Source organism: Protopterus annectens, chromosome 3.part1 (assembly GCF_019279795.1).
Source record: "Protopterus annectens isolate FY-2018-M chromosome 3.part1, PAN1.0, whole genome shotgun sequence".
Classification (NCBI taxonomy): domain Eukaryota; kingdom Metazoa; phylum Chordata; order Ceratodontiformes; family Protopteridae; genus Protopterus; species Protopterus annectens.
The window spans coordinates 1,767,437,875-1,767,465,293 of NC_056732.1; the positions used below are offsets into that span (position 1 = coordinate 1,767,437,875).

The window sequence follows — 27,419 nt, forward strand, 5'->3', positions numbered from 1 at the left end:
CAACTAACATGGAACGTTATGGTAGGGACATAACTTCTTTATGTTAAGTTGTCTATCTCGCCTTCATTCTTGCTGGTTGGGACAGCGTCCCTGGCACCTACAATCCTGGGCAGCTCATTGGAACAGACTCTTCAGAACAGTGGAACCAAAGTCATCTCTGCTCCTGGAGACCATATCCAGCTTGTAATGAGAAATAAAGGTATGAGGATTTGCCCACGTAGCAGCTGCACAGATAGAATCCATGGGCAACCTATACTGGAAGGTTACAGAAGTGGCCAAAGCCCTAGTAAAATGACCTTTTGGTTTGATAGGCAACTCTTTGTTTCTCAATTGATAAATGAAAGTAATAATGTGAGACAACCACCTGGATAAGGTCACTTTGGAAACTGGGAGACCTTGTTTGCCAAAAGCGTAGGAAAGGAATAGTTGGTCTGACTTCCTTATATCCTTAGTCCTATGCAAGTAAAAACACAATTGTCTATAAACGTCCAATTGGTGTAATTTGTATTCTACCTTGTTGGTGTGGTTAGGGAAAAACACAGGAAGGTCTATAGATTGGTTTAAATTGTTTTCTGAGCAGACTTTCGGAAGGAATGAGGGATTAGTCCTCAGAGCAACCCTGTCCTTATGAAAAACCAAGTATGGAGGACAAACACATAGTGCCTGAAGTTCAGAGACGCATCTGGCTGAAGTAATAGCTACCAGAAAAAGTGTTTTCCAAGACAGAAACTTAATGGAGCAGGATGCTGCAGGTTCAAAGGGGGGCATAATTAAGGAGGTTAGTACCAAATTAAGGTCCCAAGGAGGAGGGGGATCTCTCACTGGAGGTCTAAGGAGAGTAGTCCCTCTTAAAAAGGCTTTACAGAGCTTATGAGACATAATGTTTGAATTAGACAACCCAACATGAAAGTTAGAAATGGCCGCCAATTGAACCCTGATTGTAGCAGAAGCGGAGCCAGAATGAAAAAGTTGTGTTAGGAACTCCAAAATTTCATGGACTGGGGCTGAAAAAGGATCTACGTTCTTAGCCTCTGCCCAACAAGAAAAATGTTTCCATTTGCTAGCATAAGTCTTTCTAGTTGTGGACTTGTGAGAGGAGACAATCTCATGCACGGCCGGGGAAATGCTGGGAAGCCTGGCTAAGGTTGGAAGTGGAGCAACCAGGCTGTGAGCTGGAGTGTTTGGAGGGATTGATGCAGCCCGCCTGACTGATGAATCAGTAGGTCTGGAATCGGATCCAGAGTCCAGGGCTGATCGAGAAGGTAATGGTGCAGGAATGGAAACCATATCTGTCGAGGCCAGTAGGGGGCAATGAGGATCATTTTGCAACCCAACGGTATTACTTTCTGTATGAGTTTCAGTATCAGGGGAAAAGGAGGGAAGGCATAAAGAAGTCCCTGAGGCCAATCGTGGACTAGAATGTCCCTGGGTGTGTGACCTGGAAGCGGAAGAAGGGAGAAGTAGTTGCTGCATTTGCTGTTGAAGGGGGTGGCAAAAGGATCGCAGCAAGGCTGTCCCCATTTCGGAAGATCAGATCTGCAACTACCTGATTCAGAGACCCCTCGTGAGGCATGAGAATAGCTCTGCTGAGCCTGTCCGCTATGATGTTGGACCCCCCAGGGATGTGCGTTGCAATTAGAAATCGTTGGGAGGAAATCGCCCACTGCCAGAGTCTGACTGATTCTCAACATAGGGGGCAGGACCTGGTTCCGCCCTGCTTGTTGATGAACCAGACCACTGACATGTTGTCTGTTTAAATTGCAATGGTCCCAGAAGTGAGAGAGTCTTGAAGAGCTTGCAATGCAAGGAGCACGGCTCCCATTTCTAGGATGTTTATATGCAGGTGGTACTCGTGAGGCTGCCAAGTGCCTTGGACTGTCCTGCCCTGGTAATGCCCCCCCACCCTATCAGGGAGGCGTCTGTGGTCACTATGGCAACCGGAGGGGTTTGAATGAAGGGTCTGCCCTGAGTCACTAGTGCGGAGACCATCCACCAGGAAAGGTGCCTTTTGCATGCTTCTGTAATCATGATCATGTGAGACATGGGCAGCTGTTGGAAAGACCACTGTGTGAACAGAAGCTACTGAAGGATCCTCATGTGAAAGCGGGCCAGTGGGATTAGAAGAATTGCCGCTGCCATGGAACCCAGAGTTTGAAGGACGAACCTGACTTGGATCCTTTTGCTCTTCATTAGAATTTGTACTTGCTGGTGAATTGTAGACACCCTTTCTGGTGGTAGTCTTGCGGACATGTTCCTTGTGTCTAAGTCTGCTCCTATATAGGTGATAGATTGACAGGGCAACAAGGCAGATTTTTCGAAGTTTATTGTAATGCCTAGCTGAGAGCAGATTGTGATAGTGTAGTCCCTGGCTTGCAGAAGTTGATGCCTGGTAGTAGCACTGAGGAGCCAGTCGTCTAGATATGGAAAACACCTGGAATCCTCGACGTCTCAGGTGAGCCGTGACCACTGCCATACATTTGATGAACACCCTGGGGGCTGTGGTGAGACAAAAGGGCAGAGCTCTGAACTGGTAATGATTGGCTCCCAGCCAGAAGCAAAGCAATCTCCTGGAGCACCTGTCCATTTTGATGTGGTAGTATGCATCCTGAAGATCTATGAAGCACGTCCAATTGTCCTGACCCAGAAAGGGTAGAATGGACTGTAGCGTGACTATCCAAAACTTTGTTCTTTGAACAGACTTGTTTAGTCTGCTGAGATCCAGAATCGGTCTCCAGTCCCCTGTCTTTTTTGATACCAAAAAGAACCTTGAGTAAGTTCCGGATCCATGTTAGTCTGCTGGGACTTCCTGGATGACTCTTTTTTCTAGCAGTCTTGAAACTTCTATGACTGCTTGGTCCCTCAGATTGAGTGGAACATCTGGAAGGGATTTGCTCGATGGTAAGGGGGGCTGAGAGAAGGGAATTTTGCAACCTCCGGATATAATTGACCATACCCATTTGTCTTGCGTTAAATTTTGCCAGGCTTTTAGGTACAGTGACAGTCTTCCCCCCACTGCCTCCAGAGGCGGGCAGCCGGGCAACCCTTTAGGGATGCTGAAAGGGCTTCTCAGAGAAGGATTCCCTGTTGCCCTGGTTCTGCAGACCCCCCTCTGCCACGAGGGTGGCGTCTATTGTTGTTGTTTCCCCCTCTGCCCCTGGAGGAATAATCGCTACGTGTGTCAGGCGAGGCTCCCTGGGATTTTTGGAACCACATTTTACCACTCTTCTGACCCTTGGGGTATGGTCTGGAAGGAGTGGAAAAATGGACTCCCACGGCAGAGAGAGTCTTGCCTTCTTGCTCACACCTAGTCAAAGTGTCTTTCACCTGTGGTCCAAAAAGAAAGGAACCATCAAAGGGGGTGTTGGTGAATGATGCTCTAATGGGTTCCACAAAGTTACACAGCCGCATGTCTCCTAAGGGCTACACCCATACCTGCAGCTCTACTCGCACCATCGGCTGCATAGGAAATGAGCCTCATGGAGGAGTTGACTACAGAATTAAGGGTCACCAGCTGGGAAGCCACTTTAGCTTGAGCCCCCTCAGCTGATGGATCTTGAAGGGTATCTCCGAGCTCTTTAAGGAGATCCCTCTGAAGCCAGTTAAAATGGCATAAGTAGTTCAGTGACCTCATAGAAGAGGTCGCTGAAGCAAACATTCGCTTCCCGTATCTGTCCATGGTCCTAGACTCCTTGTTAGGAGGATGGACATACGAAGAGATTTCCGCTAGCTCTTTTTTGGTGGCTGCTGCTACCACCATGGCATCAACAGGAACACCTTTGGTAAGGAACTGCTTATCATGGGGTGCTGTGATGAACTTGCCAGGTCTCCTAGGAGTTGGTTCTGCTGTATCGGGGCTGACCAAGCCTTTCGAGCCACCACGGACATAAGTGGATCAAAAGGCGGAGAAACCCAGGAGGTGGAAGGTCGGGAACCGAACGCATCCAGGAATACAGACTCATCCTCTGTAGGGGCTAGGGGATTCCAGTTCCCCCTCTGCTTAAGCATTTCGAGGATGTCCAAAAAGGAAACATCTTCAGAGGGGGGTCTCGGGGACCCTTCTGAATCATCTAAGTCTGTATCAGAAGTGACAGACTCAGGGGAGTCAATGTGCTTCCTCTTGCACCACTTCTTATGAGAGGGCTCCTCTGAATGATCAGGGGAGGCCTTGGAAAAAGAGGAAACACCCAATGGGGTGCCCTGGAGCGCCAGTTCCCCACGCTTGGGGTCTGGAGGAGGAGCAGAGGTTGGCACAGGCACTACAGGGGACGGAGCTGATGGGGCCGATAGTGGAGCTGACTCAGTGACCAGCACACTCCTCATGACATCGAAGGCATCAATGCCATGATGCAGAGAAAGCTCCGGTTCCGAGGAAATCGGAATCTTTTTCCGCACCGAGGGAGATGGCTCCGAGGCCGATGTAGGAGCCAAGCTCACCTGCGCCAAAGCTCCAAGAGGGAGAATGGGGTCGGACAAGGGTCCGATGCCACTCACCCCCTCGGAGCTGATGAGGGAGCCCCGGCACCCAGATCCCTCAACAGACAGCACCATCGAGGGAATCGGAGCCGACGACAGAACAAAAGGAGATAAAGTTATCGGAGCCGATGATTCCACTACTCAAACCCCAATGATCTCCAGCTCCAAGCTCAATGGAGTCGGAGGAGGAACATCGATAGAAGTGGACGGAGCAGACACCTGTTGAGGAGGGCTGGACAACATCTTGGCAAGTGCCTGTGACTTTAGCAACCTACTGACCACTCTCTCCACATCGTGATCCGAGAGCCTAGAGGATCGAGAGTAGTGAGAAGATCTGTGACTGCACTGGTTTTATTTATTATTTTATTTTATTTTATTTTATTTTTGTTAACTGGGAGGGTCCGACTGGACACAGGTTCATTTTCAGCGGATGCCCAGGGAAAAAAGCTCCATGTTACAATATTAGATTAGTGCAATACAAAAGAATTTACAACATATAAAGTAATACAAAGGAACATTAGTAGTAGAGTGTACTATTAGTACAGGAATGGAGAGATTAACCCTATTTTTTCTTCTTCATATTGACAAAAACATTAATAAATTTACATTCACAATATATTTCTGCTTTAGTATAACTGGGCAGTATGTAAATGCTCATAATGGCATAACTACAATATAGGTATAGGTAGGATGTAAGAGGAACTATTTTAGGTATTATACGAATCTTAGATACAGGTTAGAGCACTTTTCAGGTAAGGAATATAGTACCAAACAGAACCAGTGTTGGTATGATTTCAGCTGTTAGATTGATATTATGTTTGGATGAGTATGCAAGGATATCAGTAGAGATAAGTAAGGGAAGTGTTATAGTGTAGTAGTATCCTTGTAACTGAGCATAGTTATTGCTACCCTGGGGTGTAGCAAGAGCAGAGCCAATTATTAGAATAGTACGATTTCAGGAGGTGTTTTAACTAGGTGCTAGAAGTAGTCCTAGTTATGTTGTTTGGGAGTGAGTTCCAGGTTTGTGCTATTGTGCAGGCAAAGAGAGATTTACCTGCTTCATTTTTATGTTGTATTACTTGAATGAGATTTTGATTGCTATATCTCAGGGTTCTAGTGGTGGTGTAGGGTTGAATTAGCTGTTGGAGGGCAGGTGTTTTTTCAGGGTTGTAGTAGAGTTTATGTGCAATTGCGGCTTGGTTAAGTCTTAGTAGGTGAGGAAGTTCCAGCCACTTGAGTTGTATTAGGGAAAGACAGTGATGGGTTCTTTTTCATGAGTCTGTTGCAAATTTGGCAATCTTGTTGTAGCATGATCCCATTTTGTGAAGTTCAGTCTGGTGAAGGTTAGTTAAGATAGAGGAAGCGTAAAGAAGAATGGAGAGGAGGTGGCTTCTTGCAATAGTGGCTTTGGTCTGTTTAATCATGAACCTTTTATTTTTATATAGACCACCTAGTTTTTGGTTTACCTTTTTGATGGTTTGTGCTATATGGATATCAAATTTTAGGCGATTATCAATCTCTACTCCTAGTAGTTTGGTATGGTTGGTTGGTGTGATTTGAATATTATTTTTGGAGTTTATTGTCAGGCTATGGTTTGAATTGGATGATCTGCCAGGGGTGAATAGGATTAGCTTGGTTTTCTTTGGATTGAGAAGAAGTTGTATTTTAGTAAACCAAGTTTCTGCTAGAGTAAAGTTGAATTGGGTGAGTGTGTGTAGTTTCTTTATACTGGGGGCAGCACATATTATGGTGGTGTCATCAGCATATTGAACTACTGTGGCAGTGGGCAGTGAAGAGGAGATGTCGTTAGGGAAGAGGGAGAACAGCAGTGGGCCAAGGATTGCTCCCTGAGGGACTCCTATGGAAACTGGTAAGAGAGGGGACAGCTTTTCTTGCCAGAGAACTGCTTGTTGGCATTCTGATAGATAGCTATTGAACCAGCGTATGGTGGTGGAGCAAATATTGAGACTAGATAGAGTATTGAGGAGCAGATTGTGATTAACCATGTCGAAGGCTTTGAATAAGTCGATGAAGATGGAAGATATGAAAAGACCTTGGTTTCTAAAGTGGTTGACGGTATTGGTATAGGATAGAAGTGCAGTGGTTGTGCAGTGGGAGGGTCTGAAGCCATGCTGGGAGTTGGATAGTAGATAATTTTGTTGTAGATATTGCATTAGTTGCAAGTGGACAATTCTTTCTAGAAGTTTTGATAAAGGTGATAGTATGGCTATAGGACGATAGTTGGTTAGCTCTAAGGAGTTGCCACCTTTGTGTAGAGGGACAATATGGGAAGTTTTCCAGAGAGTAGGAACTGTATGTTCTGAAATAGATCTATTTATGAGAATTGACACTGGGTAGGATATGGCTTCTGCTGCTATATGAAGGAAACTGTAGTTTTATTGTCCGTTTTGGGTCTATTCCTGCTTCTTTCCAGCCCCTGCTATCAAGCACGCTTTAACGTGCTTTGGCGCGATTTAGCGCAGAGTTGCCACTAGAGCAGCATCGGGCAGCGCCGGTTAAACAAGGTTAAACTCTTTCTGGCTCCAGAAAGTCTGTTCTTCAATTTTTCCCTTAGAACTGCTTTGTTAGGAACCTAAACAGTTTACACCTTCACTAAAAAGTGCAGCACTTGTTCCAAATAGCTTTTTCTTCTCAAAAAGCTCAGCACTTGTCTTATAAGCATATCCCTTGTCTTATAAGCATTCTCTTTGCAGGTCAAGCACTCCTATATTATACAAATCTCTCACTAGCAAAACCCCCCAGGAGTGCCCACTTCCCTGCTAAGCCCAATACTTTTCTGTCTCATACCAACTCATAATTCTTTCTAGCATGTCGAAGGGTCAGATGCTGGCGTCCTCTCCTGCCCAGTTGGTGAATCTGGGAATTCTGAGACAATGTTACAATTGCCTCATGTACACGGACAACCCTCTCCTCCTCCCACATAACACTAACACTTGTGAGAGATGCAGCTATTTAGCCAGACTGGAGGCTGAGCTCTCTCAACTCAGGACTGGCAAGACCAGGCAGGAGGAGAAGGCAACTACACACACCACAATACCAGTCTCACATAACTCAACCACACCACTGAATTAAACACATAAACACACTAAGACATACTCGGAGGCTCTGAGTAAAAATTTACCTAAACAGCAGAGGCCTCCAAAGCAGACACCCAAGCAACTGCAAACTCAATACACCACACAAACAACACATAAACAACAAAATCAGTGTGCAAAGCAGTCACTGCCCTTAAGGCCAAATACAACACCAAACATACTTGTCATAGGTGACTCCATAGTCAGACACACTGACGTCCCACTCACCAGGCTGAACAAGGAGAGGGTCACGCTAAGCTGCCTATCGGGCTAGAATCCGCCACATAACACAAGCACTCAGGTCACTCCACGGCAAGTACAGGTATGACACAGTCATTGTCCATGCTGGTGTGAACGACCTGAGATGTACCTCCCTGGACTACATGAAAAGAGACATAGAGGAGCTCTCAGATTATGTAGCACAGGCAGGTATGACCCTGACCCTGAGCAGTATCCTTCCTTCACCAAGAATGATGCCACAATATAGTGACAAGATGATCAGCTTTAACAATTGGCTTAATTTCTGGTGTCATTCAAAAGGGATCCAGTGCCTGTCTGCCTGGGATGACATGCTCGACAAGCCACGCTGCTTCGCAAGGGATGGCTTGCACCTGTCACCCCTGGGATTCCGGATATTGGCTAAGGCTCTTGCCAACCCCATAGTGCCTTTTTAGGCAAGGCTCAAATTCTAAACCTACCACCCTAGAAAACAAAAACGTGAAGAAACTAAGGGTAATGCTGCTCAATGCCAGAAGTCTAAATCTCAAAATGCACGCACTCGAGGCCCTTCTCAGTATGGAGAACATCAATGTCTGTGCTGTGTCTGAAACCTGGTTCAAGGCTCCTGAGAGCACCCCGGCACTATCAGGTTTCATCTCATATCATGCATTCCGGCCCCAAAACCCGGACCACACCACAAAAGGAGGGGGTGTATCCATATTCATCAAGGATACCCACACCTCCAGGTTGGTGGCTACGCATGAAGCATCGGAAACCATCCAGGTGCAATTAACCATAGGCAAAACTGCTCTACAATTTGTAGCATGCTACAGGCCACCCTCTCAAACTCAGGAAACCCACACAGCCTTCCTGAAGACACTGGAGGGTAAAATGTATCACCAAACACCATCATATTGGGTGACTTCAACTACCCGAATATAGACTGGGAACATTACTTAAGCCCAAACTTTCTAGCCCAAAGGTTCCTGGAGTTCATAAATTCAAATGCCATGGAACAACTAGTCACCGTCCCCACAAGAGGAGAAATTATACTAGATCTCATCATCACGAACATGGGGACAAAATGCTCCACACCGGAAGTATATCCCTCATTGGTGAGATCAGATCATAAACTAATCTCACTAGAAATCCACATCCCGCCCCCACCCCAAACAAAAAAGACCACAGTGAAGAACTTCTCTAAAGCAAACTTCACACTACTCAAGACAGGTGTGGTATCCTTCAAGGCCCCGAGCCAATGGAAACCACAACCCAAGCTCTTGAAGCCCTTACAAATGCCTTCTATGAACACCTTCAAGACTGCATGGATCAGGCAATCCCAAATAAAACCAAGACTCTTTCCACCAAGGGCAAACGTCCAGTCTGGTGGACCCCAGCCATAAACAAACTTTACAATAAGAGGAGAAAGCTATTACATGATAGAGCAAAATCCCAAAAGGGAAGGCATCTTTGATCAGCACTAGCAAGAAACTACGATCCCTCATAAAATCATCCAAGGCCAACTTTGAGAGAAAAATTGCCATAGATTCAAAAGACAATCATAAGGCCTTCTTCAGCTATGTCAGAAACCTGGGTGGAAACTCCCAGATATGCTCAGAATTAGTCCAAAATGATACAAAAATCACTGAACCCACAGACATTGCCAACATACTGGCAGACAGGTTCAGCGCAAACTTCACCCCCCTCTCTCCCCCAAAAGGAGAGATAACTATCCCAACTGAGTGTAGCCTCCCAGACATCTCAAATGTGCAGGTGAAAGCTGCTCTCTCTAAAGCTAAAAACACAGCATCAATGGGACAGGATGGGGTCCCCGGCTGTGTGCTACATGAACTTAATGAAGAACTAAACCCACACATAAGGCAGCTGTTTAATCTTAGCCTCACCACAGAATATGTGGCCAAGGAGTGGCGTACGGCAACTGTGGTCCCACTCCACAAAGGCGGTGCCTCTACGGACCCTGGTAATTACCGCCCCATAAGCTTAACAAGCCTGGTCTGCAAAGCTATGGAGAGGATCATAATGGAACTCATAAACAAGGACATAGGGGACTTGCAGACCTTGGACCCAACCCAGTTTGGCTTTGTCAAGGGCAGATCTTGCCTTTTGAACTTGGTCGACTTCTTCAAAACAGTCACCAAGGCCATTGATGAGGGAAAGGCAGTCCATACAGCCTACCTTGACCTTGCAAAAGCTTTCGACACAATACCCCACTCGGGTATTATAGAAAAACTTACCAGCTTAAATGTAAACCCATATGTCACAAGATGGGTTGCAAACTGGCTAAAGGACAGAACCCACAGGGTTAGAGTTGCTGGAGCCATGTCAGACTCCAAGCCGGTTACAAGTGGAGTCCCACAGGGCTCAGTTCTTGGCCCCCTATTGTTCGGCATCTACTTCTCAGAAGTACAGGCAAACATAGGAGGACTATGGCTGACAAAGTTTGCGGATGACTGCAAACTGGGTGCCATAGTGGATAGTACATCGGACGCAGACATCCTTCAGAGGGGTCTCACGGAAACTGATAGCTGGTGCCAGAGCCATGGCCTGAAGTTAAGCCAAAAGTGTATAGTCATACCCTTCGGGAAAAACAAGGTAACCCCAAGCTACCATATAGGTGGCAACCCACTAAGCACAGAAGAGGTTATCAGGGACCTGGGGACCCAGGTTGACAGTGGCCTCTCGTTTGACACTCACATTGCTAAAGTGGTTAGAAAGACCTTCTACATTGCCCACCTGATCATGAAGGGATTCACATCCAGATCAAGTGAGGTCATTGTTCCCCTGTACTCTTCACTTATCAGACCAATGATTGAGTACAATGCCCCATTCGGGATGTATCTCACCCGACACCTGCAGCAATTGGAGAGACCCCAAAAGTTCCTCACCAAAAGGATAAAGGGACTCCAAAACCTGTTATATGCTGCCAGACTGAAGAAACTCCAACTCTATTCAGTTGCATACCGTCTGCTCAGAGGTGACCTGTGCCTGACATACAAGGCCATGTCCAACCCGGAATTAATGGACATGCTCCACCTCAAAAAATCCAAATCTACCAGATCCACTAGAGCAAGTGATTTAAACCTTAGCACGGATATAAACAGGACATGCTGGAGGGATAGATTTGTCACCCAGAGACTCCCTATGTTGTGGAATAAAATCCCGGTCCATGTGAGGCAGAGCATCTCGCTGGCTCTGTTCAAGAGAAATCTTGACCGGTGGATGGGAGATCATAGGTTTACCCCGGGAATCATCTCTGTGTCACTGCTGGACAGAGGCACAACAAACTAATGGGCACACTATTTTTTAACATAAGGGGTGGCGTAAGCCACAAAAACTCTGGGCTAGGCTTATAAATGCCTTAGGGCAGATAGCCTAGTATAAACCTATGACCTATGAACCTATGAACCTATGTAATTCCTCAAGGTCCCCACTGATGTTCTCAGCACCTGTAAAAAATGTCTTTCAGCCCCTAGGTAAGACTAAAGATTTTTTCTGACTTCCCTTACATCCAAAAACTCCACTTTTGCTATTTACCGTTTCCATGTAATTTGATATTGTCATGCTTGCAATATCTATAAAAACTTTATCAGGACTGCTTTTTCAAATAGCCTTGGGTCTAGAACTCAAGGCCACTACCTTTTGCTAGAGAAACCATTTTCTCCCACAAAGCTTTAGGTCTTCTGCTTCCCAAATACAATCTGTAAGTCTCCCTGTAAGTGTCCTCAGTCGTTGATATGGAAACATATGAAAGATATACAAGGGGCAAGACAAAACATTTCTAGGCTTGTGCCTACTGGTCCACCTCTAATGGTATCGGTTTCCAATGGATCAGATCCTGTTTAATTCTCTTCATATATTACTCTACCGTTCTTGCTACTAAACAATCTGATGTTGCTCTAAACCAAATCCACAAGTATTTAGCAAAACCCATCTTGTTCATAAATGGATAACCCTGTCTCAAGCCCACTTAGAGGGCACAATTTATGAAACTGTCCTAGTCTTGTCCTGGATAATAATAATAATAATAATAATAATAATAATAATAATAATAATAATAATAACAATAATATCCATCTGTTAATCAGGTATGCCAAGTGGACACAAAGTCCCTTTTCAGGGGAAACCCAGGAGTGCTGTCTGGTTAAGTAACTTGCTGAGAGTTACACAGCAGGCAAATAAGAGCTCACAGAATCAAACCCTCTACCATAGGAATTCCAGCTCATGGCTTTAACCCTCTATGCCAACTGCCAAAATATCTCTAAATCTACTCAACAAATCCAAAACTTTAAGATATTCTTCAAGCTTAGACAATAAAGCAGCATATTATCTGCATACCTTATAGTTTGCAGCCTTCTCCTGTAACTGTGCCCTACCACTTTCCTAAAAATTCCTTGTTTGTTCCTTCACCCACACTTCTAAAACCTCCTTCACTTCATCTCATGCTTCTCTTCCACCCACTCCTATTCTATCAGCTCTACTCATTTGTTCCTCAAAAGTCTCAACAACCCACTTTTTGAAATTTTTCTTTTTTATATAATATAAAGGGACTCATCAGTGCTTCTTCATGGGACACAATTTAGTTGTATCAATACAAAAACCTACAGAGGCATGATATGTGTTTACAGTTGGTTGCTCAACCCACCCAATGGCCTAAACTTTTGTTCAGTTGTAATAAATATATATATATATATGTGTGTATGTGTATATATACATATATATATATATATATATATATATATATATATATATATATATATGTATGTATATATATATATATATATATATATATATATATATATATACACACACACACACACACACACACATATATATATATATATATATATATATATATATGAGCACATATATATAAATCATATCATATCAATTGCAGAAAAAGAAACATACCTACCTCTGTAAAATGTGTAATCCAGAACCACTCTATGGGCCGGTAATGCATCAACCAATCTCATGCTTTCCCCTGTATCTACCTAACCACTTCTCAGTCTTTGGAACTTTGAGTGCACTAGGCCCCAAGTCAACTACAAAGAGGGATGTTACCCCATCCCAGTCACCCATAAATAACAATACTTCTTCCTGAAATTAAAAAAATGCTATAAACAGCCTAAATTCTTCCTGCTGAAACCCCAGACATGCAGACATTGAAAATGTATATCCTGTCCCAGCTACTTTTCATACTCACATACCTACAATAAGGGTAAAGAATGGTTTCTTGACTCAAGAAAAGGGACCCCTGTAACAACTAGTAGTCTACTACAATTTTCACTCAGGGATACTGTCACTCCCCCATCCCACTAACCTCTGATCAATTTATCATGCCCCTTCACATACAAGTAGGTTACCTGTAATATCACCACAACATATCTATCCTATCTAGTGTACTGAAACACTCTGCTCCTTTTAATGGGACTGGTCAGGCCATTCACATTCCATGATAACATGTTAATTCTCACGGCATCAGTAAGAAGTAATTATCCCCTCTTTTCATTATCATCTGCTCAAAAATAGACACAGCAAATCACATTGTTCAGGGGGTGCCTCCCCCTGCCTCAGTCTTTCTACAGCCATATGATTCTTACCTCAAGCAGAAGATTGCAAAGTGCAAGCATTTTTATTTGACAACTGAGAAATTCCAGCTTTGACATGATGTGTCCAAATGATAACCAATGAGCATATCTGACATGTATACTACATAATTTTAAGTAAACTATACATAACACAATACTCATACAATATGAATTACTCCTACCATTCAGTTTCCTCATTTGTCTGCTGCTCTCAGACATAATATCTGGACTGTAAATGACAGTCACATAGCACTTCCATCTGATAAAAAAATAACTGAAAAAAATTCAAACTCCTCTGCAGAGACTCCCCGCCAGACAACCTGTGCCCTGACTAGACAGAGATAATCACTGCATTCCTGTCTGGGTAGTATTATCTTTCCACCAGTTATTTAGCACAAACTCAAAAAACATTATCTCAAACTCCTCTGCAGAGACTCCCCACCAGACAATTTGTGCCCTGACTAGACACAGATAATCACTGCATTTCTGTCTGGGTAGTATTATCTTTCCACCAGTTATTTAGCACAAACTCAGAATTTGCACCCAATTCCAATGACCATACCCATTTCTACATTTCTTTGTACCCAGACTGATCTCCAGTCTTCTACCAACAAACTAAACAGGACAGTGCTTCAGTCTGCACTTGCCAAATCATTAGCATAAGGTTTGTAACAACTAGCTTTATGTTAAAACCTCAAAGATTTCTTAATGTGTTTACCTCCCCAGAATTAACTTTCAGTTATGATACAAATGCATGCCTGTCTGCTACTTTTTTGTAGCCCTTTTTCATCCTAAATATATTTGCCATGTGTTATATGATCACCACTATCTCAAACAGGAAAATAGATTCCAACATAACTACTCTGTTAATACTCATCATTTCCAGCTTGCCATAATCGATCAGTCATCCCACGCTTTGACTAAGTGTTCCTAAGCTGCACACTGATTTGATGAAAAGCATCACGTGATCTTCTCACCTGGACAGTGGGAATTCACAAACCCAATGAGATTTAAAAAAAATTCTGTGGTTCCCTCCTTTTTGAATAAAACTTTCTTACTAATCATAACTAAATAAAAGAGAATAAGGATGGGGAGCCAACCCAAAACTATCACAGAACATTACATCTTCACTCATTCTGGCACATGTTAAAATAAAAATACATTTTAGTAAAAAAAAAAAAAAAAAAACGTAACATATGATCCTTAATGAGCAAAATGCCTCACAGTCTATATTCTCTCATTCCCAAGTGCAGCCATTGGGTTAGATTGGGTTGACACAAGTTGAGTCCTTTATTTGATTTATACTAAAATGGTTAATGACCTCTGAGCTCCTACAGTCCCATTCTGCAGAGACCGTGTACTTTTCTCAACAGTGTTCAATTGTTCCCCACTTAGAGCTGCTGAAAGGCCCTGCCCTAGTTCCAAGACCTCTGATATAATTTAAGAGCATCAGTAGATCCAAAATGAACCTATGGAAAAGAGTAGCTTCAATGTAGCAGGATGCAACAAATGAAAATTCAGACCCATTAGTGGTCTTTCTGTAACTGCTGGATTGAACTCATTCTCCTTTCCCTCAGAACCTATGAACCTATGTGAGTAGAATAGTCTTTGTTTAGGAATACTCATCAATCCACATCCTTACAATACCAGATTTATATTTATTACAGTACAGTGACTGAAATTGTGGATTCATTTATGAACCTGAGTATATAGGTAGATCTAGCTTTGAGGCTTTCTAATCATAGTAACAAATTGTTTAATAATAGTTAGAAAACTATAGAATGTAAAAAAATATTTATAAAGTCTAGGGAATCAGAAATGATAAAATCATTGTAAGTTATACTTCACCCAAGCTAGAATCTGAAATAATTATGTGGAAACCTTATAAGAAAACTAGTATGAGGGAATTGGAAAGATACAACAGAAATATACCAATGGTTTACATGGATGTGAAAGTTTGACTTATTATGAAAGATTAAATTATCTAAACTTGTACAATGTCTCACACAGCTCTTTCAAAGGAAACATAATTCATTTATATAAGGTATTTAGATAAACCTACCTCTGGAAAAACAAGTGGTTATCAAAGAGTAGTACAGAAGCATCAGGCAACCTGTGTAGGACATTATACAGCAATAAGAGATGTAGTAACCGGTTCTCTAAAAAAGTAGTTGAAATCAGGAACTCTCTCAGAAGCAATATTATATCATCATCATCATCATCATCATCAGCCCTCTTTTTCCCATTTTCTCCATGGGGTTGTGGTATCATGTTAACTGTTGCCATCTCTATCGATTCAATGCCACACTTCTGCCTTCTTCAACACTCATACCCGATAGATGCAACTATCTCTTTGCTGGATGCCCTTATTTCCTTCTGCCTTCTTCCATTCTTTTTGCCTTCTTCCTGTCTGTTCCAAATCTTCTCCACCAGATTGTATTCTGCTTTTCTGTCCAAACCACCATAATCTGTTATTGTTGATCTTTTCTCCAAATGGAGCTACTATGGCTTCTGCTCTTATGTCCTCATTTCTTTGTCTGCCCCACAGTGTTCATCCTACCACCCTTCTCAGACACTTCATTTCCATCACCTCTAGCTTCCTTGTCTACTCTGCCTTTACTGCCCAGGTTTCTGTACCATACAGTAGTGCTGGTCACACCACTGACTTGTACATGTTACTTTTCAGCTTCTTTGACATTCTTTTGTCATAGACTACACCTGAGACTCTATGCCAGTTGGCTGCAGCCCCTTTGATTCTAGCTTTGACCTCTTCATTCAAACTTCCTTTCTCCTCAACCACCCCTGCCAGATACCTGAAGCTAGCTACCTATTCCACTATCTTCCCTTCAATCTCAATTTTCAGCATCTTCTGATTTCCCCAATTTGCTGTCATTAACACTATCTGTGCTTACTTTCATCCTATGTGCCTTCAGTTTTGCATTCCATTACCCAATTGTTTGCTGAAGTTCTTGCTCAGAATCTGCCTGTAAAGCCACATTGACTGCATACAGAACTTTGTTGATCTGTCCCACCTGACCTGTTTGCTAATGTAGTCCTCACCAGTATGAACAGCAGGGGGCTCAAAAATGAACCCTGTTGCACACCACTCCCAATGGGAACCCCTCTGTGAGAACAAACACTCTTCGTACTTGTGTCATTGGGTCTTTTTACATAGCCTGGACTAATTCTACCAATGTTTCTGGGACTTTGAACCACCACAGTACTGCTCAGATCAGCTTTCCTAGGGCCTTATCATATGCTTTCTCCAATCCTAGGAATGCCCAGTTGGACTCTTTCCTCATCTCTAGCTTCTTAACTATCTGTCTCACTGCAAACATTGGGTCAGCTGTGCTGCATCTTGCTCTGAATCCAAACTGCTCATCTCCCATCTTATTTTGTACTACTATGCATATCCATTTATCAATCACTCTCTCCAGAACTTTCGTGCAGTGTGATAGGAGTTTGATGCCTTTGTACTGACCACAGTTGTGGATGTCCCCTTTGTTCTTGTACACTGGCAGGAGTATACTTACTCTCTAGTCATCTGGGATATGCCTTTCTCTCCACACTGCTATGATTACACACAGGAACTATTTCTCTCCTAGCTTACCCAGCATATTTAGCATATCTGCCCCTGTAGAGCACAATATAGCCTGCTGCTTTCCCTGACTTCATTTTCCTTAATGCTAGTCTTACTTTTTCTGTGGAGGGCTCCTCTCCTTGTCTCATCATAGGCTGCCTCTAGGGAAGTACAGCTTTTGTAGGGTTTTCATCATTCAGAAGATGCTGGAAGTACTCCTTTCATCGCCTTTGATGTCCTATGGGCTGGTGAGCAGGTTATTGCTGGTATCCCTTATGAAGAGTGTCGGACTATCTTCTTTATCTTTCTGTCTTTGCCTTGCAACCTGAAATAGTTTCTTTGCGACACCTACTGAGTCACTTTCTAGAAGCTGATAGAGTGTCTCTGATGCCCCGTTCTTTGCTATTGCAACTCCTTTCTTAGCGTCTTTGTTAGCCAACCAGTATTCCTTCTAGCCTGGTCTGTCTTTTCCATCTCCCACTTTTTCCTGCACTCCTTCTTTCTTTTGATGACTTCCTGGACTTCTGCATTCCACCACCAGCTTTCCTTATGTACCTTATTTCCAAACCTAGCTCTGCCAAATATCAGTTCTTTAGTCCTCACACATGCTGTTTTAACATGCTGCCATTCTTCTTCAACTCCACCTATTTTTTCCTCTTCTTGGGGTGCTAGAGCCCTGAATACTTCTTTGAACTGTTGTACTTTCATTCCAGTCAATTTCCAGGTCTTCAGCTGACCTTAGAACCTTCTCTGACCACTGCTTGCAGCTGATTGTGGCAAACAGTGGTTTATGCTATGGGCCGACTGTTTCACTGGGGATCACTTTGCTATCATTGATTCTATCCCAGTGCCCTTTCCTTACTATGAGGAAGTCCACCTGAGCTGCATATTGGCCACTCTTGTATGTGATCCTGTGACTGTCTCTTTTTCTGAACCATATGATGGCTACTATCAAGCTATTTGCCAGAAAGAAATCTAGAATGGCCTCTCCTTCTTTATTCCTGTTGCCCCACCCGGGCAGTCCTCATATCCTGTTCTGTCTGTCCCAATATGTGCATTCCAGTTACCCATTATCAACACCAATTCAGGTTGCCCTGCTTTATCTAGTAAATCCTACAACTGCTGCCTAAATGCATTCTTTTCCTCATTATCACAGCCCTGCTGTGCGGCATAGGCTGAGATTATGAATACAGCCCTATCATTACACTGGAGTCTGATTGCCATGAGTCTGTCATTAATTCTAATTATATCCCTCACAGCCTTATGAAGTCTCACTCTCACCACAATTCCACACCATTTCTAGCATGTCCTCCTCCTGAATAGTGACTCTGGATCTTAAGCCAAGTGGCGTTGCTGCACTTCCCTTCCATCTTGTCTTTTGGATACATTGGATGTCCACCCTACTCTGTTTCATGATATCATCCACTTCCAAGCTGCAGCCTGTCAGTGAATCTACATCAAGTATAGTAATTCTCAGTTTATGTTTGGCAGGTTGATTGGTTTTACATCCAGCTTTCGCTCAACAGAGCTATCCCAGGTAACACAGGCTGGGCAACTAGACATAAGCTGGCCAGTAGCTTATTGACTCAGGGCTGCTGGGCTTTATGACAGGCACACTTTGGCCAATAGGGGCAAATACACCCCCGACACCGTTAGCATGGGTTCCTGGCATAGGTCAGAGTAGGCCAGGTCTTCAACCCACTTATTACCAATAACTACCCATGCTCATTTTAATGACATTAGTCAACATGACCGAATCACTTAGAGGCATATTTTACAACGTAGAGTGGTTAGCCCTGCCACAGCTCACAGTCTGTCATCCATGAGCTCCTATTTTGAGGATACTGTACACAATAGATGTCCAAAGCATTTGGTCTGTACAACTCTTCCCCCTATAGCGCAGAATATAGAGTTTGTGCTGCTCCATTCATTATATCAACTCTACATTAATAAATTAAAAAAATATATATATATATATATATATATATATATATATAGCTATCTCCTATATAAAACATCCATAACAAAAATCTGGAACAACCTCCCCTCTAATGTGCGAAACATCACACAAACAATTAACTTCAAAAAAGAACTAAAACACTTCTTCCAGAAAAACAGGATCTGCTCCTGTCAAGATCCTACTTGACCTCTCTCTTTCTCTTTATTTATTTTATCTTATCCAAATCTACTTAATCTTAAAAATTCTTCACTGCAAATTGCTTACTCCACCTTGTACTTGTTCTCAAATTCTATGTATTTCTATATATTTCTATGATATCTCTGTATATGTTAACAATTATGCTGTAATTTTACTACACTGTATGTTATCTAATTAATACTCTAATCTGTGGTATTATGTAAAGAATTTACTTTTGGAGCTTTTCTCCTCAGGTCTGCACTGAAAATGGGCATGTGCTCAGTTGGACCAATCTGGATAACAAATGTGAAATAAATATATATATATATATATATATATATATATATATATATATATATATATATATATAACCTTAATATAATATTAATGTTGAAACAAGCACTAGTTTAGATACGTTTAAGAATAACTTGGAGACTTACTACAGGGATAACTGTTTTGTTATATTAGCAGGCTAAAGAGGCATTAGTGTCAGAGCCTAAAATATTTGTATGCATGGATTTATGCAAGTAGGATTTCCTTTTTTGTTGCACAGGATGCCACCTTACTAGGATATGTCTGGATTGGGAGATACAAGATAGCAAGCTCTGCTGGAAAACTCAGTGGGCAGGTTCTACTTGTACAGAGTTCTTGGGAAACACTGACAACGTCAGAAGTCTAAATCTCAAGATGCAAGCACTTGATGCACTCCTCAGCATGGAGAACATCGACGTCTGTGCAGTAACTGAAACCTGGTTCAAGGCTCCTGAGAGCACCCCAGCGCTACCAGGCTATACATCGTATCATGCCTTTTGGCCCCAAAACCCAGGCCGAACCACAAAGGGAGGGGGAGTTTCCATATTCATCAAGGACACCCACACCTCCAGGTTAGTAGCAACACATGAAGCATCAGAGACCATACAGGTGCAACTAACCATAGGCAAAACTGCTATACAACTGGTAGCATGTTACAGACCACCCTCCCAATCTCAAGAACCCCACTCAGCCTTCCTGAAGACATTGGAGGATATGAATGTATCACAAAATACCATCATACTGGGAGACTTCAACTACCCAAACATAGATTGGGTACATTATTCTAGCCCTAATATCCTAGCCCAAAGGTTCCTGGAATTCATAAATTCAAATGCACTGGAACAACTAGTCACCTCTCCCACTAGGGGAGATAATATACTAGACCTGATCATCACAAACATGGGGACAAAATGCACCACACCAGAAGTATACCCCTCACTAGTGAGATCTGACCACAAACTAATCACCCTGGATATACATATCCCACCTCCACCCCCAGCACAAAAGACCACAGTGAAAAACTTCTCAAAAGCAGACTTCACTCTTCTTAAGACTGAGATGGTATCCTTTAAGCCCACTGTGCCAGTGGATACCACATCCCACAATGCCGAATCCTTCACAAATGCTTTCTATGGACATCTCTAAGAATGCATGGATCATGCAATCCCAAATAAATCCAAGTCCCTCTCCACCAAAGGTAAGCATCCTGTCTGGTGGACCTCAGCCATAAACAAATTGTATAACAAAGAAGGAAGCTACTGCACGTCAGAGCAAAATCCCATGAAGGAAGACATCTCTGATCAACATTAGCAGAAAACTATGTTCTCTCATAAAAACATCCAAGGCCAACTTTGAGAGAAAAATCGCTAAGGACACTAAAGATAACCACAAAGCCTTCTTCATCTATGTTAGAAACCTGGGCGGAAACCCTCAGATATGCTCAGAGTTGGTTCACAACAACAAAAAATACACTGAACCCACAGATATTGCCAACATTCTGGCTGACAGGTTCAGTGCAAATTTCTCCCTCCCTCACCCCAAAAGAAGAAATACTTATCCCAGCTGAATGTAATCTCCCTGTCATCTCAGATGTCCAAGTGAGAACCGCCCTAAACAAAGCAAAAAACACAGCATCAATGGGACCTGACAGTATCCCGGGTTGCGTGTTACGTGAACTCCAAGAGGAGCTAAACCCACACATAAAAATACTATTTAACCTTAGCCTTACTTCGGGATATGTACCTGAACACTGGCGTACAGCAACAGTGGTCCCACTCCACAAGGGGGGTGCCTCTACAGACCCTGGAAACTACTGCCCCATAAGCTTAACCAGCCTGGTCTGCAAAGCTATGGAAAGAATCATTATGGAACTCATAAACAGAGACATAGGGACATAGGGGACCTACAGACACTTGACCCCACCCAGTTCAGCTTTGTAAAGGGCAGATCCTGCCTTTTAAACCTGGTTGACTTTTTCGAAACAGTCACTAGAGCCATTGATGAGGGCAAAGCTGTCCATACAGCATACCTGGACTTGGCTAAGGCCTTCGACACAATACCCCACTCAGGCATCATAGATAAGCTCAACAGCTTAAAAGTAAACCCTTATGTCACTAGATGGGTTGCAAACTGGCTAAAGGACAGAACCCATAAAGTTAAAATCGCTGGAGCAATGTCAGACTCAAAGCCAGTCACAAGTGGTGTCCCACAGGGATCTGTCCTGGGACCCCTCTTGTTCGGCATTTATTTCTCAGATGTTAAAGCAAACATGGGAGGGCTGTGGCTGAAAAAGTTCACAGATGACTGTAAACTAGGCACCATAGTCGATACACCAGCAGACACACATCCTACAAAAGGCCTCACAGAAGCGGACAACTGGTGCGAGTCACGGCCTTAAACTGAATGCCAAAAAATGTATAGTCATCCCCTTTGGGAAAAACAAAGTACCCACAAATTATCACATAGACAGCAACCCACTGAGTATGGAAAAAGTAATCAGAGACCTAGGGACCCAAGTCGACAGTGACCTCTCATTTGACACCCATATTGCCAAAGTGGTTAGAAAATCATTCTACCTTGCAGACCTCATCATGAAGGGATTCACATCCAGATCCAAGGATGTCATTGTACCCCTATATTCCTCCCTCATCAGACCCATGATTGAGTACAATGCCCCATTTGGTATGTACCTCACCCGGCATTTACAACAGCTGGAGAGACCACAAAAGTACCTCACCAAGAGGATCAAGGGTCTCCAACATATGTCTTATTCTGCCAGACTAAAGAAACTTCAGCTCTATTCAGTAGCATACCGCCTGCTCAGAGGTGATCTCTGCCTGACGTACAAGGCCATGTCCAATCAGGATCTGATGGACATGCTCCACCTCAAAAATCCAAATCCATCAGGACCACGAGAGCTAAAGACTTAAACCTCGGCACAAGTATGAATAGGACATGCTGGAGGGATAGATTCATAACCCAGAGGCTTCCCATGCTTTGGAACAAGATCCCAGTTCATATTAGGCAGAGCCCCTCACTGACTCTCTTCAAGAGAAATCTTGATGAGTGGATGGGAGATCGTAAGTTTACCCCAGGGGTCACATCTGTGTCACTGTTAGACAGGGGCACAGTAAACTAATTCTATTATATAAGGGGACCTTCATTGTGTCACTACTAGACAGAGGCACAGTATTCTAAATTTATTCTGTACATGTTTTGTACCATTTCATGGGGTGGCAAAAGCCACATCACTATGGCTAGGCTTACAAATGCCCCAGGGCAGATAGCCTAGTGCTATACTATGAAACTATGACAAAGGGAACACATCTTAAACTGCTTTGGCATTTGATCTCTCAAAAACATGACTGAGTGGATGAAACTGTACAACAGACTACAGAAATTCCTATATGTCACACTGGAAAGGAATTCAATATTTCTTTCAAACTATCATCACTAACTATAATATGCCAGTGTTTCTTAATTATACGTATAATTCTTTCCACTAAAGAGGCATACTTTGTAACAAAATACACATCCTTACCAATAGTAGATGTAAAACTGGACTTATGATGATTATGACCCCTTTCCATGTTCAGGACTAGATTGCTCAATCACTTTGCTCATAGATTTCTCTAGATTAGAGAATGAACACCCCCTAACCATATGCATGTGAAAGATATTCAGTACTATTTGTTGAAAACCTGATTCCTCTAAATAAATATGATGTGCCCTCATAGGCTCATATAGGTTCATAGGTTCTTAATAAGCTTACAACCAAGGAGACCACTCAGAACCTCAGACACTTCACTCATTACTGGCAGCAGACTAACAATGTCCCTATTAAGTTGACTTTCTCTACATATCCCTGGTGAAAATTTGTGATAACTCACTCGGTCATCCAATCTGGCTTTGAGGTTTGCCAGAGAAGTACTCTGCTTGATAGATAAGGGCCACATATTCCATAAATGGAAAGAGGTATACATTGAATTAGATATCCTTCATGCTATCTGGTGTTGTTAATGTGGTGATACAGGTTTAAGTCTCTTGAATATATAATTGCTTTAACCCAGGTATAAGGCAAAGAAGCTATTAGATGACCAGGGTGCAAATTGAAAAACAGAAAGGCTTCTTATAGAATGAAGAAGCATCTGTTCCCTTTTAATGTAAATTTTCACACCCAAATATTCTACATGTCTCCTATACATTAAAAACAAAACATAACATAACATCAAAATGGTTGTTTTATAACCTATGAAAAAATCCTTAAATTTAGTAATCAAACCTTTCACAATAAAAAGAAAAATTCTATAGAATGCCGATAATAAGCAACACTTTATTTTAAATAATTATTATTATATAAACACTCTTTCTATCAAGCCCATGAAATGATTATCATAACTGAGGGCAAATCCCCCCCCTCCAAGTTATCCTTTCGATTTGCTGAAAATATTCTCCAATAAGATAGAAAAAAACATATTTATAAAACAATATAAATGCACAAATGAACTCATTTAATTCATCTCACTGAGAAAAATGTCTGATAGTCTGCAGGTCATTACTGTGCTCAGTAGTGGTGCAAAGGTTATTAACATCAATGATCACTAAAAAATAACAAGATTCCTATTCCATAATGGTGTTAAATGTTCTCTGTCCCTAAAACTAAAGTGTCAGCTTTACTTCCTAAACACACATCAAGAGGATCCTATATTTCTTAAATATACTGTGCTGCCTGCAGGCTACAGTGGATTCTTAGTGATCCTGGCAAGCAATAAAACAAAGGGGCATGTATATTGTGTATTTATTTACTTGCTCATTTGCATTTTTTACCAAGCGAGTTAGACTGGACAACAAGTACCCCTTTTCAGCAAAGGCCTATAAATGTAAGTAGATGAGACCGAAAGTGAATTCCTACCATTTGCCTGCCTCAACAAAACTAAAAGGCATTGCTCTCTAAAATACGGTTATCCTTCTTTCTTTACTATCCACCATCAATAATAAGTATACTGTAATACACCTATAAATAAATCATTTAGTCATCAGAACTATATTGCCCCCTTTGTCTGCTGGGTTAATCAGCAAACTCTCACCAGAGGATTAAAACTTTAATGCCAGCCATTTTAGTTTAGATTGTATTTAATTTAACTCCATTCTTGATTAGGATAAAGAACAAGTTTCTGGTTTACAGTTATAAAAACACTGACTAGATCAACTAAAGCTATGAAGGTTGACCCTGATTTAAAGTTTGCATTCTATATAGAATAAAAAAATTTACACTGACCTCAAAGACTTATTATTTTTCTGCTGAAAAGCGGTAGATTCAATACTACTTCTTAAGGTTCAGCTAATCCTGTTAAATTCCCAAGTCCTATGGATGGAATGCCAACAAGCAGTGTGATCTCCCACAACTGTCTTGCTTCTGCCACTGCCAGTGCTATCATTAATCACCTGTTGGCTTTCAGTGTTACCTTATTGGTACTCCACCGATGCTGACAGTATTATTTTGTTGGGAGTTTGTTGACTACGGTTATCCACTATGTAGAATAGCCGCATATGCTAACACCGATAAACACAATTTCAAATACCATAGTGTGAAACCATTATCTTTTAAACTAGTCTAATGAGAATTTGCAAAAGTTAAAAAGTACTTCGCGGGACAGTATCAAGGAAACGGAAACCACAAGTTACTTGTGGATTCGGAGTACTTACTATTTACATATGGCTCCCTGTACTTCAGGGTATTGCATTCTGTTTTTCAAACAATACATCGAACTTGCCGCATAGTCACAGTTATAGCCAAATAATTCCTCTCACTGACGTAAAACAACTTCATACACGTTAAAGTGATTAGTTTTTCAAAAGAGCTGTTTCCAGGACTAAGCTATCATTTAGCACCCATTGCAATATGCCCGTCAGTCAGCTTTACAGGCCGCTGGACGCAACCAGTTGGACAGCGTCTCCGCTGTCATGGAAACGGACTTTCTGTTTTTCCTTCTCGGCTGTCCGTAGCGTCCCAACTGTGAGCTAATTGGGATTGTATTGTACATACAATACAGTTATCAGCTTTTCTCTAAGTGATTATCGCATTCGCATGGGATGTTTTTCCAAGATAATAATTTGTCATTTTTCCAAACTTTTTAAGAATAACTATTCAAGACTGTGATTTTGCAGAATCAATGCCTTTGAATTGGTGATAACCGGAATGATTAGACTGCAGTAGTATGCCTTTTACCGCCCTAACTTTTTAAACATTATTTTGGACAGTTAAAAAAAAATCACCGAGCCGTCTTCTGAAGTGCTCGATTTTGCAGAACTACATTCCTCCTAAAGCATATGTTTTTCTGCCTAAACCACTGAAAAATGCGTTCTGCCAATGACGTCAGATATTAATTTTATACTTAATGTCAACTTTGTTTCAGAAAGTGCACCTTGATGCAAAACTGTTGGCCTAATCGCTTTTTAATGTGTCTGATTTTTGTCCAGTCCCTCCCAGTCATACCTTTTACCGTTCAGAAAACTCAGGTTGATAGAACCTGGTTATAATGGAGAACACTGAACATATCTGTGCAGTAACTGAGACCTGGTTCAAGGCTCCAGAGAGCACCCCTGCAATACCGGGTTACAACTCTTACCACACTTTTCGGCCACCAAACCAGGATCAAAACACTAAAAGTGTCCATATTCACCAAGGATATTCACACCACCAGGTTAGTTGCCCAACACAATGCGTCTGAAATTCTCCAGGTGCAACTAACACTAGGTAAGACTGCAATCCAAATTGTAGCTTGCTACAGATCACCCACCATGCCCCAAGATTCTCACTACACCTTTCTAAACATACTGGAAAATATTAATGTACAACCAAACACCCTAATGCTGGGTGATTTCAACTACCCTGCCATTAACTGGGAAAATTACTCGTGTACCAACACCTTTGCCCAATGGTTCTTGGAATTCATAAATTCCAATGCCCTGGATCAACTAATCCATAGTCCCACCAGGGGCTCCAGTATTCTAGACCTAGTCATTACCAACATGGGAAATCGATGCTCCACACCTATGGTCACCGCCTCGTTGGTCAGGTCAGACCATAAGCTAATCACCCTTAACATCCACATCCCACCCCCACCCACCAGTAAGGAAACCTCCACAAAAAACTTCTCCAAAGCCAACTTCATGCTACTCAAGTCAGAAGTTACAAACTTCATGACACCCATGCAAATGGGAACTGAAAGTTTGACTGCTGAGTCCTACACTAAGGCACTGTACGAGCACATCCAATCATGCATGAATCGTGTCATCCCAAATAGAACCAAGATGCTCTCCTCCAAAAAAAGGAAGCCAGTCTGGTGGTCCCCTGCCATAAACAAACTTTACAACAAAAGGAAGAAACTGTTGCAGAAAAGAGGAAAATCCCAGGATGCAAAGAACTCCCTTACCAGCCTCAGTAAGAAGCTGAGATCCCTCATAAAATTCTCTAAAGCTAGTTATGAAAATAACATTGCCAAAGATTCCAAAGACAGCCACAAGGCATTCTATAACTATGTCAAGAATCTAAATGGCAATGCTCAGATCTGCTCTGAGCTACAACAGAATGGCATTAAATATACTGATCCCAAGGATATTGCCAATATCCTGGCAGATCGATTCAGTGCCTTCGCCCCCCTCTCACCCCCTAAATGGCCCATCTCAATATGGGAAGATTGCCAAATTCCGGTAATAACGGCCACACAGGTAAAAAAGCACTCTCCAAAGCTAAGAATACAGCATCCGTGGGACCAGATGACATCCCGTGCTGTGTACTACATGAACTACAAAATGAACTGGCACCTCACCTAAGTGTCATGTTTAATCATACCCTCACCTCAGGCTTTGTGCTCACTGAGTGGTGCACAGCTACATTTATCCCACTCCACAAGGGGGGATCCACCTTGGATCCCAGGAACTACCGCCCCATCAGTCTGACGAGCCTGATCTGCAAGGCCATGGAACGTTGT

General features: G+C 42.4%; 1 protein-coding gene across 2 annotated transcripts in view; it reads right to left on the reverse strand.

The window, feature by feature from the left end:
• Window positions 1-25,425, reverse strand: part of WDR97 (WD repeat domain 97) — a 2,414,280-nt gene extending 2,388,855 nt beyond the window's left edge. For both annotated transcript variants that reach the window (XM_044067752.1, XM_044067751.1), the window contains exon 1: window positions 25,132-25,425. The gene's annotated coding sequence lies outside the window, so the exon portion shown is untranslated. The remainder of the gene's footprint in view (window positions 1-25,131) is intronic.
• Window positions 25,426-27,419: the final 1,994 nt, after the last annotated feature.